The sequence below is a fragment of the Neolamprologus brichardi genome, chromosome 6 (genome assembly GCF_056152115.1).
Source record: "Neolamprologus brichardi isolate AB-2024 chromosome 6, ASM5615211v1, whole genome shotgun sequence".
NCBI lineage: Eukaryota > Metazoa > Chordata > Actinopteri > Cichliformes > Cichlidae > Neolamprologus > Neolamprologus brichardi.
In genome coordinates this window covers 11,634,380-11,649,485 of record NC_142109.1, presented here as the reverse complement: position 1 = coordinate 11,649,485, position 15,106 = coordinate 11,634,380, and the positions used below count along the sequence as shown (strand labels likewise).

General features: G+C 40.0%; 1 long non-coding RNA gene across 1 annotated transcript; it reads left to right on the top strand.

Moving 5' to 3' along the window:
* Positions 1 to 2,254: 2,254 nt before the first annotated feature.
* Positions 2,255 to 8,535, top strand: LOC102795286 (uncharacterized). The gene is made up of 5 exons (XR_015719124.1): positions 2,255 to 2,711; positions 2,791 to 2,924; positions 3,872 to 4,276; positions 6,469 to 6,588; positions 6,667 to 8,535. It is a non-coding gene; the product is annotated as an uncharacterized LOC102795286 (long non-coding RNA).
* Positions 8,536 to 15,106: the final 6,571 nt, after the last annotated feature.

Below are 15,106 nucleotides of genomic sequence, written 5' to 3'. Positions count from 1 at the left end.
TTGCAGTGGCCCACTGAAAGTCCAGACCACAAACTGACAGCACATAAACAAATGTCCACAAACCTCAATGAACTGAATTTTAGAGAAGAGTAGGTCAAAATCTCTCCACAAATTCAAGTTATATCAGCTCAAGCTGGTTTTACAAGCTACTGAAACATGGGTTGTGACAAAGTGGCTAGGACTGAATTCATTTACCATTTGTCACTTGCATATATTGTTATTTTGTGTTCTGTTATGTTTTAGTCAATTATAATGCTTTAATGTAAACACAGCACATGTAACCTTGACTCTGCATACTATCCCGGCTCTGTTTGTGGTAGCATTGGTTACATTCAGTACATCTGTGTTCCTGAAGCTAAATGTCACTTAATCATTAGTCGATTTTAATCTTTCATTTATGTAGTTTGGTTATATTTACCACTGTGTGTTCCTTTGTGCAGGTCCTATATGTGAAACAGGTATATGGGAAGGGCCGCCCCAGTACTTCCTGTTTTTACAGGATATTATTGATCATGTCAATTGGGTGTAATGAAAATGAAGGGGTGTTTCTTTTGTGTAAAATAGTTTATTTCCTTTAAACTAACCTCATGAGTCGGACTGTGTGAAGAGATTGACTTTTCAAACTGTTTAGTTGGATAAATGAGTTTGTTGAGTTGAAAAATGATTTTATTCCTGTTTCTTTGTCTAGACTGTGTTATTTCGTCTACCCTGTTTTCTCAATGGTAGAGGTTAAGGAGGTTCAGATGTGAATGGAATTCTGTATGAAGCAGGTGAGGTTTTGACTGGCAGGCTCTTAAGTTTTGGTGAACAATTGTTGAAAGGCGACGCCAGAAAATAAAGAACACTTAAAAGAAACTTGAACAGTGTGCAGATGCTGTTTTCCTATCACTTTCCATGCTGCTTATGTTATGCTACCTTCAAAGGATTGCACAGAGCTGTATAAAACGTATTTTTACACATGGATGCATGTGCGTGAAGGTATCTTGAAATAGCTGTAAAATTACGAAACACTCGCTTTTAAAAGGATTTTAGTAGTTTAACACAATATAGCTGCAATCAAGTATAAGAAGAAAAAATAAGATTTATTTTTAAATACATTGTTTTTGCATTATTTCTAACCAAATACGGGTTTTTTAAGACTTGCAGAATCACTGCATGCCACCATTTTTTCAACAGAGTTAGTGTGGAGTTCACAAACTGCCTACATGGACAATAAAATTCAGAAGATTACAAATAGCAGCATTCAAGCTGCACATCTCAGGGGACATAGAAATAGTTCTATGTTTGGCTTTTTACAGATAATCAGCAAGCATTTATTCTCAAAAGAAGGTGTTTTTGTGTTTTGTTTTTTTATTAAAGCATTCAAAACTATATCCTACATCCAAACTACATTGGGATGTACAGTACTTTATTTATTATTATTATAGGTTATAAGTTAAGTGGTTTGAATCTTTTAAAATCCTTCTTTTTTTAATGAACGTGCTCTTGTGCTTTGGTTGAACTGAACTTAAACTTTCTGTCTCCAGTTTGTTAGTTTCTCACTTCTCCAGACTGCAAGATTTCCTGTGTGGAATGATTTTCATGAGCAGTGACCCATTAATAAAAGTTTGTCAAGCAGCAAGTGTCAGCATTCAGAAGCTTCCCAAAACCACTCCAGACACTTATTTGTGGGTTTATTTTAAAGCACCATCTAAATTAACTTTAATGCACAAAGTCAACAGTTACATTTGCTTTGATTTTGATGACTATGACCCTGGGATACAATCTTAAAACCTCTATTTTCATTCTCCTGTTCTGCTTCTACCACCATCTTTGCTGTTCCAAAAGTACCCTAAAAGCTTTAAATTCAGGATTATTGCTCCATCTCTATTGCACCTTAACATCTCTGCTCAAACTATCTGTTCTTATGCTTTTATTTCCTGATTCTTTTGCAGAAAGCACATGAGCTGTACCACAAGAACATCGCCTGCATGCTAAGAGCAGTGACAGCCTTGGTTTTAAAGAAGTGGTGGTCAAAGAAATGCCCTAGATAAGCCCACCCACATCCTTTTTACTGACACATACATACTAAAATAAACATCACCACAAAAACATATAATGGCAATGGTAATCAGAATTAATACTCATTGTGGTTCCACATTTTCCAAACACTATTCCTTTATCAGTTACAGTCTGCAAAGCTTCAGTTTGTCAGTGTACATTTAAAAGAATACAAGCATGTTTACTGGATGCTTGCACTGAAGATGGGCATGGTTTCAGCATACAATTGTACCACATCACAAGCCTTGAGAAAAAACATTTTTTCCACAGAAAGTTTCAGTTACTGAGGCATGTCTTTATTGAGGGAAGGAAACACGAAGCTCTTCATCTCACTGTTTAAGACCCAAACCCAGGAAAAGCAACATGCTTGAAAACAAAATGCATGCTTTTGGAGTTAGAACTTTCTGTGTAAAACACACAGAGACACAGACACACACATTCAGGGGAGGCTCAGGGCACCATTAATAATTACGGTTAATATGATCTCACTTAAACTTGAGAGGGGACGTGTAAGTCAGCTCTTCACAGCTCTTGCAAGTGCATGACGCAGAGAGAGAGAACGAGAGAGAGTGTGTGAGAGAGGACATAAAGTGTATGTGTGTGTGTGTGTGTGTTGTGTAATGCAGCTGCTGCGTGATGATCAACATCCACAAGCTTCTTTACCTCGCTAAGTAAGTGTTTCTCCCTCATTTTCAATTGATGTGTCATATGATGTTGGATGATCTCACTGATGAAACTATCAATGTACAGCTGTGGGAGCAGGCGTAAATAGATGGCCTCTTCATTAGCTGAGCTGGAGATGCTGACCATCTTGTTTTCTCTCCTGGTTTTTGCCCTCTTCACACTTGGAGGGATGCTCAATGAGGAATGTGGACAGTCAAATGGTACAACTAAGACACACACACACACACGAATGTCTGGACTGTGACTTAGCGTCTGCACTCACACTTAGGTAAAATAGCAAAATATTAGAGCACCAAAATACTTCAAAAATGATTACACATTTCAAATAATAATAATATATAAATACATATATACATTCATACATATAGGGAATTTTTGTCATCAACTTAGTGAAGTTTGTCAACTCTGCAAGCATTAAGCACGTGTGGCACACATGTTTAACGAGATTTGGATTTCCACATAACAGAGTTATTTCCACATAACTGAGACAGTTATTTCCACATAACTGAACTTAATATATCTTCCTCCAGTCAAAACAAACCCATCTAATTATCAACCTCAGATTTGAAGCGTTAGCTTTAACCTTATTTTCACACAATAAGGTTCTCTTTGTATTTCATTTGTACTTCCTTTGACTGGAATTGCTGCTTTGTTTTATATATTTTATGTTTTAGTGATATTAAATTATTATTATATTAAATGTATTATTATTTTTTCCATTGCTTCATTTATACTTCCACTTAGAGAATGCTTCAGATAAAAAAACTACCACTAGATCACAAGGCAAACTGTCCAGGCAGGATATAAGATTCTTATATATCTATTTACAATCTACTATCATGAATGAACCCCACACAATTTCTATCAAATGTATAAATCATATTTTATAGATTTATGTATATATACATATACATACATTATTACATTTAATTCTAAGATTCGATTATGATAGGTCCATTTTTTTTAAACATTTATATTTAATAGCCTACAACATGAAAGATGGTCAAATTATTTTGTTTGGCAACACATTAATTATTAAATGTTATTAATAAATCATTATTATTTTATGTGACCAGATCTGTGATAAAGTATTGCATTTTGAGGTGAAAAACCAAAGCAATTAACTTTCTGTTTCCATTTTCTGCAGAGACTAACACAAACCCACAAAACGATGTGCTGACTGTCTGACTTTGATGAGGGTTATGATTCAGATACAGAAGATTCACAGGGGAAAAGCAGCCCTTTGAGCATGTGACAGTCAAAGCCCCCTCCTGTGTGAACCTGTTGGTTACCGGAAAAAAGGTTGAACTGATAACCTCTGAACATAAGTGCATGTGTACTTTGTTAAAGGATCTTGCATTAATAGCCTCCAGGATGAGGCATAGGGGAGTGGCCGACACTACACATTGTAAAACAAAAAAAAAAGACTGAACAAAGAAACGCCTGCTTTAACAAACAGTGTCAAGTCAGTATCTCGCGCCTGTGAGAGTGTGAAGACAGAAGGGTTTTATCTAACCTAGATCTGAAAGCAGCAGCTGTAATTCTTCTACCAGTAAGTTTTAAAAGCCTAACCGTGCCTGCTCTTCTTCTTCTTCACTCTTTTCTTGTACCTCCTCTTTGAGTTGCTCAAGGATGTTTTCTTCTACCCACTGACGGTTACCTTTGATACTGGTAGGCAGTTGAAAAATCTAGGTCAGAAACAAAAGGTGTGTTTGGCAGGTTGTGAACGAGCCATCTGATCACTCTGTTGAAATGAGAAGTATGAATCACTTGTGCCAAGGCTCAAAGGCTATTGTTAGTGTGAATGCCTACATTTACAGAGAGAAAAATGTAGGGATCACAGGCCATCTGTGGTCAGCTACACTGATTCATTCAGCCTGTCTGTGACAACATAAAAATGCTCTCTCTGTTATTCAGCACCAGCTCTTCATAAACATGTAAATCTATAACTATTTTGCTTACCTGACACGTGATGGCTAAAGAGTTAAAACAAAAAGAATATAATAAAGGATGTTTGATTCTGAAACTGCTGAAGATTAAAAATGTATTCACTGATGTTAAGTTCACAGAAAGTCCCTGAAACTTCAGTGACTGTACTTTTTTCTTTGATTTTTCACACTGACTGTTTTATTCATGGGAACCCGGCCTGGAGTTTCAGCCTGCCACTCATACTGCGATACCACTGTACATTTCTTAACTTTCTAAACCCAGCAGGTGATACTGCTGAGGTTGTGTGAATTCTCACATTTCAAGCTGAATATAAAGCAGAGAAGTCTCGAATGTAATGCCAATTCCAAGTTTATACGGCCCTCTGGTGGCAGTGCACGCAGAACTGCACTCGAAGGATTGCAAAAGCCTTTAAAAAAAGAAAAAATCGTCTTCTGAACTCATTTACAGCCTGATTTGCTGGGCAGTTTACAGAGAATTAAACTGTTTAATATTTAAAAATGCGCTCCATTTTCATGAATACACACGGTCCATAACTTAATCTTAGAAGTATACACTTACCAGCCACTTCATTAGGTACATGTTAGTATTCATTTTGCGGTACAGTACCGCTTTAATTCAACCTGACATTGATTGATGATTTGTTCATACTGACACAATAGCATCACACAGCTGATAGTTGTCGGTTGCACATACCGATCTTCCGTTCAACCACATTCTATCGGATTCAGGTCTGGTGACTGTGGAGGCCACCTGAGTACAATGCGCTTATTGTCATTTTCAAGAAAGCAGTTTGAGATGATTTGACCTTTGTGACATGGTGTGTTATCATGCTGAAAGCAGCCACCAGAAGATAGGTCCACTGTCAGCATAAAAGAGTGGACATGGTCAGCAAAAATACTCAGGGAGACTGTGGCATTTAAAAAGATGCTCAGTTGGTACTAATGGGGCTAAAGCATGCCAAAAAAACATCTCCCACCACCAGCAGCCTGAACAGTTGATACAAGGCAAAATGGATCCATGCTTTCACACCACACCAAACTGTGACCCAAATGTTGCAGATAAAATTGATATCCATCAGATCAGCAACATTTTTACAATGTTCTATTGTCACATTTTGGTGAGCCCGTGTGAAATATAGCCTCTTGTTCTTAGAGGACAGAAGTGGCAGAAGTCTGCTGCTGCAGCGCATCTCTTTCAAAGTTCTCACCATTCTCTGTGAACCGTAGAGATGCATTTAAGCAGTTTCTGAAATACTCAGACCCCCATTTGACAACATAACACATTTGAAAAGATTAAAACCGCCTTTCTTTCTCATTCTGATGCTCACTTTGAACTTCTGCAGGTCATCTTTACCATTTCTACATTCCTAAATCCACTGAGTTGCTGCCATCTAACTGGCTGACTAGAAATTTTCTATAACAAGCAGCTGAACAGGTATACCCAACACAGTGGTTGGTGACTGTATAATTAGAAGCAAGAAGTTTAGTGAGCTCGATTCAAGATTGTTTGTTTGTCACGTGCATGGTTATACAGGTATAACACGCACTGAAATGTGACCTGATACGCTCCTCGACTGTGCAAAGAAATAAAATAAAAAAGATCCTTTCTATGAGTAGTCTGCATGTTCCAGCTTTGCCAGTGTGGGTTTAGTAATTCCAGCTTTAGGCGTGGAAATGAGCCTGTGTGGTAGTTCTGTCTGTGCCCGAGCATAAAATTATACAGTGAAGCTACACTGTGGCAAAGAGTAATTTCTTCATTTCTCTGTATAAATGAGTCCTGTTTTGTGTTGTATAGTTGTGTAGATGGAACTGCTATTCACTGGCTTTGAGCTGACCTTCATCATTGTTGCCTTCATCATCTTCACTCTCTTCAGTTTGGCTTCAGTCTGTTTTCAACCACAGGCAGCCGGGCCAGGTACACATTTAGCCTCTGATATCACCACAGAAACCAACGTCAGCCTCTCTAACGCCGATTATCTATGCTCTATCTCAGAAAAAGATGTCTATGAAGTGAAGAAACTGCGGCCATGTAACAGGAAGCAGAGAGTGATCATCAAAGAAGCTGGACAGAACACATAAAGCAAACATTATAAACCCCAGCTGAGTGAAGGCAAAACTGAAAACATCGCTTACTGTTCTTTTTTTTTTTTTTGTATTAGTGTTGACGCAATGCCCATTACAGTAGGTTCCCACAATAAAGATAAGGTGCCAATAAACTTGTACCCTATTAATTATACAGCTTCGTGAGTTATGAGTATTGTTATAAGGCTGAAGGTAATCATTTAGAAGTGTAACACAAATTGCTAACAGCATAACGTGATCTCAGCATATTTGTTTAGGTATCTGGAGAGGACGATTAGCTAAACTTGTAGAGCAAAGATCCTGTTTGTACAGTTTATCACTGTAACACCACATCTTTTCTTTCCTCTATGATAATTTGCTCTTTAGCTCCATCTACAGTTTTAAAAAAGCATCAGCTGAATTCTGAACTGAGGCCACACAAAAAGAGGTAGAGTTAAATGCCGTGGAGCTGAAGAACCAGACAGAGCCGAACACTGATGCACAGATCTCTGACAAGCCGTGATGTCTGAGTTAGGATTTAACAAACCAAGTGACTTTCGGCCCCTGCAGCCCTCGTGGGGTGACATCCCAGGGGGTTAGAGGCTGCTCCCTGTGGAGAATGCCCCTCGACCCTTAAGCCCTCCGTCACTCCTCTGCAGTCAGCCGTCTAGCGGTTGACATGAAGCGGAGGAGGAGCTCCAGAATAAAGCAATTGAGGAAGATTTTCTTTAAAAGGCAGCGTCTTTGGTGTGTAATGATGATCCTGTGTGTGTGTGTGTGTGTGTGTGTGTGTGTGTGTGTGTGTGTACTGGGTGTGTACTCCTGTTCATGTGTATATGCAGCCATTGAGGTTAGTATTGGGCTGTTGAAGAGATAAAGGGTCTTCAGAGTAATTAAGCTCTGGCTGGATGGCTACAGCCCTCATTAACACTGACGATATTGTGGCATGACAACAGACCCACTATCACTCTAATGATGGTCAATGAACTCAACAGGCCACAATACACACCCGTGCACACAGACACAAGGACAAGGACACACCCCTACAAATTCAGACATCACGGCACATTTCAACTATGACCACTCGTTTCATCACCTACACTCTGCTCCTGAATGAGAAACAGAACAAGCCACACAAGCTCCGGCCATCACGTCAGCTCTTTGATTCATAAGACCTTAGACTATGGAAACATCTCACGTGCAAACCGTCCTATAAAGAGAGGGGTGATCGTTCTTAAAAAGAAACAAACATAAACTCTTCCATATAAAGCACAAGGAGGTCATAATTATATGCAATCTTTGGACTATTTGTGAAATTGTGGTCTTATAATGCCAATATTTGCTTTTATTCTGTTTATTTTGGTTTTCTTGGTATTCATTCCCTCTTCTGTGCCAGATAACCAAATAAATATTAACTGTAAACATCAGCTTAGCTATTCAACCACATTGTCTTTGAACATTCACCCATCACTAAACTGACCGAGTCTTATTTTCAGGCCAGCAGTATTTGCAACAAGGCTTATAACAACCTATATGCCTATATTAGCCCTCATTATTTTCTCATGTAATCCATTCTGTATCAAATCACCCAGAAATTTCCCATAAATTCAGAACTCATTCACATTGTCTTTCTTGAACAACCAGCAGTGTGTAAAATGGAAATGTGTTCAGCTTTCTATCATAACATGTAGCCCAACTGCTAAATATTTACATCTGAGAACCTACGATGAAAAATATTTATAACTAAATATCTCCATTAAACCGACTGGTTCTGGTATCTTTGTTTTTAGCAAAATAAATCCTTGATAAATCATAATACTGTGTTATATTGGTCATGAAATATTTCAATATCACCATTGAGCAGTCCCGCTGCTCATGATTTTTTAATATAACTGTGTTCTAATGTAAAAGGCAGTTGTGTATGAATAGTAATGTGAAATGTGGTAATAAAAATGGAAAGTTTATTGGGTTTATTTTGTTCTATCTCTAATGCAAATTAAAAACTGTGGCACAGAGAATCACCAGATCCTCAACCATCATCAAATCTACAGCTGTACTGCCATATCAGCTAAACATCAGTATCGACCTATGTGATTGATATCAAGTATAAAAAAGTGGGCGTTGATTTGCCACATTAACTGTGCGCTAGATAAATGTTTGAAAATAGTGTGTTAAGGAACTGAGAGGATGACCTGTCTTTTGTTTATGCCTCCAGCGAAGTTGAAAAGACTTTCAAGAACAGTGATCTGGAAGCTCAATGGGGAAAAAAACTCACTAAAAAGTTCTACTGGTCACCCATCTACAGCATGTACCTTATATTACCATTTCAGTGTTTTAATGATATGTGCTAATGATCACCCAAGTCTAAAAGTTACAGGGGCATTTTATGGAGCACTGTTCTTCCGTGCAAGTTTCGTCAGAGATAAAGAAAGCTCCTTATCTGCTGATCCCGGTCAGGAGATGATGACAGGGGAAAAGAAGAAAGTGAAACTTTAAGAGGAGGGGAGGAGATGCTGTAAAGTCAGTACAGCTGCTGGGAAAACCAGGACTGCTGTTAACACTCGTAATAACAGCAGCCCTGCAGTCCAACTGTTTTCTGAGCTGCACACTAATTCAGAGCACACTGCCTGCTGAGTTCAGGCACACATTAGACTAAAATGTGAGCACGCTGAGCGACGGGATTAATAACGGGGCTGGTACTTGGGAATGTTTCAAATAAATGGTCACACATAAGGCTGCAAATAATTTGCTACCAGCTATTTTTCCTCATTTAGTCACATCATGGTTCTGAAATGTCAAAAAAAATCTTTTAACGTTCACTGCTATGCTGGACAAACTGCCCAAACTCAGACTTTTGAGTTTTACAATTTCAGTAGTCTGTCTAATTTAATTTATTGAGACTTTTTGCTTTAAAAATACTGACAAAAAAGTATTTAATCAGCCAATAAAATTCTTGCTCTAATCCAAAAAGAGGCTGATGTTTTAGCTCAGATACAAGTAGCAAGACTGCATTTTGGTTACTTTACACTCAGAGAGGTAAATCCGCTTTCCAAATGGTTTCCATCACACACATGAACACATAAAGCACACATCCTGATGCTGTTTTATCAAAGCAGGAAGAAACAATTTAGATAAATGCTCATCCTTCTCAGTCATTTCCACAGCAAAAGTGGATTTGCAGCTGTTCTGTTTTCTATCTATGTCAACTCATTATCTTCACATGTTATCTTGGGCTTGCTTGGGGATTTTGTTGTTTGATAAACACTTCATACAATGCAAAAATACACTGCACTGTTTAAGTAACCAAAGATGGCTCTCACGCCACAAAAGAACAAGTTTCACCTGCAGCCCTGCCAGGGTACTGCAGCAGTGTGACAGCTCGCCCAGTCTGTGTGTGCCTCTCTCACGGGGGTGTGTTCAAGCAGGCTGGGTAATCCTCGTAAACACGAATAATCCCTTTTATAAGGGCAAATTATTACAACACGCTCTGCAGCGAAGACCTGGTGGGAGAATCTGGTATGAATCTTACTCTCTTACTCCAAAGGGCAGGTAGACAGAAAGTGAGGAACACAGAGAGGCAGAGGTCTGGCAGGAGTTAGCGGGCAGTGGATACCAGGTGGCTGTGAATGACAATTGAGACCAAATAAGCATATTCAAATTGAGAAAATAAAAGTTTTTTAAATGACAAAGGCAGCTGATATGCAAAGTGCAGCTCACCACAGAAACAAACTACATACCTCAGCAGAGTGTTTGCAGTAGGATGAATGTGTGTGTGTGTGTGTGTGTGTGTGTGTGTGTGTGTGTGTGTGTGTTTGTGTGTTGTTGGGGAAGAATCTCTGTCATTTCAAGGAGCATTTTTGCAAACATCATAAAGCAATAAAAGGCAACATTTCAAAATGCGACACCGACAAACAACACTAAAAAACACAAAGACCCTGGCCTTGGCTTTATTCTTGAGAGCTGAAGGAGCTGACGGCCCAGGTGCTCGTTCAGAGACTCTCTGACTGTTTCAAGCCCTGCGGTCCATTAGTGTCCTGCTGCTCCTCTAATCCTCATTCACATGTAACGGCTGACATTTCATCTTAATGTGTTAATTCATTAGCTGGGTGCTGAATGGAGAGACTCAGTCCACAGAGACAGCCGTCAGCAGACACACTAATGAGTCCCACCCGCACGCAGCCAGTGACTGCAGAGCTAATGCCAAGTGAAGTGGGTTACCTGCTGCAGGAAACCCCAACGATGGGCTACCCGGATACCCACGCAGGGCTGGATATTTGTTGGAATGTGGCATAATAAAAACAGCGCTTATACAATACAGACTCTTTTTACCAAAACCAAACAAAAGAAGCAAAGCCGAGAGAAATGCTGCTATTGTAAATGAAAAACCTGTCAGCACCACTCTTTGGGCTTTTAAATGTGCAAAGTTCTGGTTTATTTGATTTATGTATTCATTTTTAATTTCGCTGTGGATCCATTGTAAAAAAAATAAATTATTTAATGATTATTTAATCATTTTTGGCATAATAATAATAATAATGTCTTTTATCAGTGGGAAAAGCTGTGATGCAGTTAAAAATCCAGACTTTATCCCTTCCCTCATATTTTCTAAAGCCATCCAGATTGGAGTCCTTGCTGGCCGATTCTTACCCCAGGGCTTTATGTTTGACAACCCTGCTCTAAAGTCAGCCAAATTTGATTTAAATCATGCCCCAATCCAAGGATGTGAACAAGATTAGATCTCTGAGAAGACTTTGCACAACATTTAACACTTTAATGTACAGGTACACCCACAAAAACAGCAACAAAGGCTCTAAAAATCCTTGCTGAGGTTCTGCTGCTCCCTCTCATCGGATGACGCCAGAAAAATAAGAATAACTAAACAATCTTTATATAAGTTAGCCACAGAATGCTTTGTTTACTTCTCTTGTTATCCTTGTGCTATAAGATATTTATCAAGTTCACCTGGATATTGTGGGGGGGGGGGGGGGGGGGGGTTAACTGTAATGGTTTATCCATGTGATGAGAGAAACAACCAACTAAAAGCCAACATTACAGAGGCAGGCCTTCATGCTGTCACTCAGAGACAGTACAAGATCTACACAGACAGTTAAGACGTATTTGGCCATCATTAGTCTGCTGTCCCCTAGATTTAATTCGGAGGACCGCTGCCCCCCAAAATGCTGGATGCAAACTGCCCCCACCACCTCAACACCCAAAAGCTCCAGATGTATATATGTGTGTGTGTGCATGCAAGTGTGTGTGTGTGTATGTGTGTGTGTGTGTGTGTGTCTTCATCTGTTGGGGGGCAGGGGAGAGCCAGGCGGGATCTGGTTCTTGGAGGACCTGCTATTTCCAGTCACAGCTTCTTAAATCTTTGCTCTAATGTTACAGGTGATAAATCTTCCCTGCCTGCTCGCTCCGCTCTCTTTGAAAATATCAGCCACTTGCGCACACAAAATACAGCATGCAGCATAAGAGTGTGTGTTCAAGGGGCAGTTCAGGGTGCACGGAGGGGGCTTCCTGTCATTTGAATTACCCCTCTACATGTGGGGTCAATATGTGCCGAAATGTGTGTTTGTGTGTGTGTGTTTGAGGGAAAGAGAGTTTGTGTGTGTATGGGGGGGCTGTTGTGGGAACTACCCATCCAGCCCCCCTCCCTCTAAAAAAGGCTGTATAAAGGAGGAAGGGGGAGAAGCACCTTTGTCACTTCCCTCTCAGACACAGAGACAATCACTCTGGACACACACATTCCTTCAGGGACATAGCGATTATTCTCAGAAGAGATCTACTTGTTCGTACTGGATTCTCCCAGAGGAGGATTTCGCGACTGAAAAGAGAAGAGGGGCAAATCTGAAAGACACTCAGCATCTCCAGTCCAGTCCGGATTTGAGCTACAGGGACTCTCCGGAATTATTTGTGAAAATTATCATTAGTTTCAGCTCCTGAAACCAGCTGCCACCTAACTATGAGGATATTCAACCTGCTCTACCTTCTCATGCTGCTCGCAGTCATGGCAGCATCGGTCTCCTCTGCCAAGCCAGGTAAGCGTCCTCAGACTTCAGTGTCCTTTTAAAGGGGGCGCCTATAAATCTGAACGTTAACGTTAGTAATGTCTGCTAGGTACAATAAAACAAAAAAACAACCATAAATAAAGCTTTACTACCAGTTACATGGACCAAAACATAGTCCCGGTCAGCAGCATTCTGAATCACTGCGCACTGACCCTTAAACTCGCATCCATAGCAACAAGCTTGGACTATGTTAGCTATAGTTAACTGTCACTAATAAAACAGATTAGCTTAACCCAATGAGTTAAACAGACTTAAAACTTTTAATAGAAAAGTTGAGTTAATTTTTTTAAGTTTGTTTTAACCTAAGCAATGTTAAAAGTGCGCGAGATAATTTGACGGCCAATTATTGACGGCATGTTGGACGTTACTTCTTTATAACAGTGGTGGTGCATTCACTGCTTGTTGTGAAAATTGTTTAGTTTTTTTTTTAAGTTAAATAGTCAATATTCACAGTTATTATCTCAAAGATTTTCACCCGGTAACTTGAAATTATTTTTCTCAGTTTTGAGTTATTAGGTCAAACTTTTTTGACTATTTTGAAATAAATAAATGAAACTTTTAGTGGTGGAATCAAGCGTCCTCAGCTCAAAGGCTCCAGTCTCATAAACAAATTACAGCTGAGTGACACTGATAATTAAGTGTCGATTTTTATTGATTTCGCATAATGCAGGAAAAGCACTTTTTAAAGCCTCCTTTCAGCCTGACCACAAATAAGTACCCCCATCTGTAATAAGGAAAAAAACGTTTTAGTGTTCCTGCCTTTTAGCAGGTGCGCTTTCCCCCGCAAATTCTCGGACTTTTTTTGCGGTTATCTTTGCGCAGATGCAAAAAAAGAAAAAAGAAAAAAAAAAGGGGGGGGGGGGGGGGGGCTGCTGTTTAAGGGGGAGGTTTTGTGCCTCGGGTCGTGATATAGGTTCATGTGCTGATGGCGAGGACACGATGATGAGAGGATAAAAGGAGGAGTGGAGGACAGCGGAGCGCCGCCGGGGGATCCGCAAAGAGGACCGGTGGGCCCTTTGTCCACGGCTGGAAGGCGCTCCGGAGCGCTTTTGTTAATGGCAGTGTTAAAACTTCATGCAAATACCCGCGCTTTATTTACATGACATGGAGTAGCAGTGGCAAGCAGGCTACCTTTAGGGTGGGGGGGGGGGAGCTTCTTTCAGAGGTACAGGCAGAGGGGGTGGGAGGGGAGTCATAAAGTCATCTGGCGGTTTATCTCTTCCTGGGCTTGGCTGGCAGTCTGGATTTATTAGGGACGTATAAAAATAATCACGTGTTAGGTGAGTGTGTCCCAGCTGTTTGTAAATGGGTTGCAATAAAGAAAAGAAACTCTTAAAGTGGTCAGGAGAGGTTATAGAGTTGCAGAAGGTTCAAAATGATATATGCCAGGCATCCACCTGCAGACCGCATGAATGAGCAGCTTTTTGCCTGATAGCAGTCTAATTTAATTAAATATCCGTTTACATCTACAATCAAACCATCTCTTTTACTCCAGATTTCTTGAACCTGAGGAAAAAACACCACAGACACCACTGCCCACACAGACGCTGCCTGCCTCTGCACTCCAGAGTACCCTTCCCTTGAGGTAAGAGACGTTCACTCATACATGTGTTCATATATAGCAGGAGGTTATGAACCGAGCCTAACAAAAACAGGCTACGTGGCCGGCAGGTTGGCAGTCAGGAAAAGCGTGTGTGTGATTAGTGTTTACGAAGAACAGAGGACATAAATCTCACAAACTGAACTGGGAGGAGGTGAAAGAGGGGACTCAAGGTGACTTTATGTCTAAGTGCTGTTTTTATCCATTACAGGTCAGAAGAACTGCAATGGGGAAGACTCGAGGAGAGAAATGTGAATATGGACCGCAGTTTGTGGCAGAAACATCACGGCTGGAGCCCAGGAAAGAAGGGGAGATATGGGACTCCACAAAGATGCCACCCACAGACTTTAATGTACATGTATCTGCTTCTGCAGCAAAAATCTGAATATTCATCAAACCATGAAAAGCTACAACAGCTGGGCGACCACGGAGCTGGGCTCGGCCAGTTTTGAGCTCCTTCCAAATGATAAAACGGGGAAAATAGGATGTGAGCGTTTAATCAATATCATCAAGTATATTCAATAATCCACTTAAAAAGCTGCGGACCAAAGAGCTGTAAATACCCCTAGTATAGCTACAAATTGTTTATATTGTATGCACTTCAGATGTTTATTGAATTACTTTTTAATAAAAACAAAACAAAAAAGAAAACTGTTTTGATTGTGTTTGTGGTAAAGATGCAATGCACTACATCCAGATTA